This window comes from Sinocyclocheilus grahami, unplaced genomic scaffold (assembly GCF_001515645.1).
Source record: "Sinocyclocheilus grahami isolate Dianchi unplaced genomic scaffold, SAMN03320097.WGS_v1.1 scaffold707.1, whole genome shotgun sequence".
Lineage (NCBI taxonomy): Eukaryota > Metazoa > Chordata > Actinopteri > Cypriniformes > Cyprinidae > Sinocyclocheilus > Sinocyclocheilus grahami.
In genome coordinates this window covers 822,900-823,390 of record NW_015505886.1, presented here as the reverse complement: position 1 = coordinate 823,390, position 491 = coordinate 822,900, and the positions used below count along the sequence as shown (strand labels likewise).

The window sequence follows — 491 nt, the reverse complement described above, 5'->3', positions numbered from 1 at the left end:
TTACCTAACTGAGCGAATGACACTTAATGACAGTTGTCATAAACATGCATAAAAACATGTGTCATGTCATGATTATGAAGGTGTCATGTCAGTCTTATGCACACCCCTTCAAGTAGTGTTACCTAATTTAAAAAAAAAAAATTTTTTTAATATATATATATAAATAAAATTAAGACATTTTCTCTGTAATTATTTTTTATTTGTATTGTCATTCACATTTAGTTTCAGGTTAGTTTTCATTCCATTATAAACTCCCATTTCTTTCTCCAGTATTTGTCACTGCTAGTTTTTTGTCTTGTGTTTACGATAATGTGCTGCACTGTTTTGTGCAGGTTTGAGACACAAAGCCTCAACCTCGGCCCTGGCTCTCTTTTATTAAGCTCTGTTGTGCTGCAGTGTCTGCTGTTGATGGATGGTGTGCTGCTCTGGCTGTAGCTGCAGTGTACGGCGCTGGCTTCTGAAGGTGCGTGAATCTCTCTCTCTCTCTCTCT

General features: G+C 36.9%; 1 protein-coding gene across 12 annotated transcripts in view; it reads left to right on the top strand.

The window, feature by feature from the left end:
* LOC107560004 (leucine-rich repeat and immunoglobulin-like domain-containing nogo receptor-interacting protein 1) overlaps window positions 1–491 on the top strand; it is a 107,776-nt gene that overhangs the window by 3,485 nt on the left and 103,800 nt on the right. For all 12 annotated transcript variants that reach the window (XR_001605678.1, XR_001605677.1, XR_001605676.1 and 9 more), the window contains one exon: window positions 397–463. The gene's annotated coding sequence lies outside the window, so the exon portion shown is untranslated. The remainder of the gene's footprint in view (window positions 1–396; window positions 464–491) is intronic.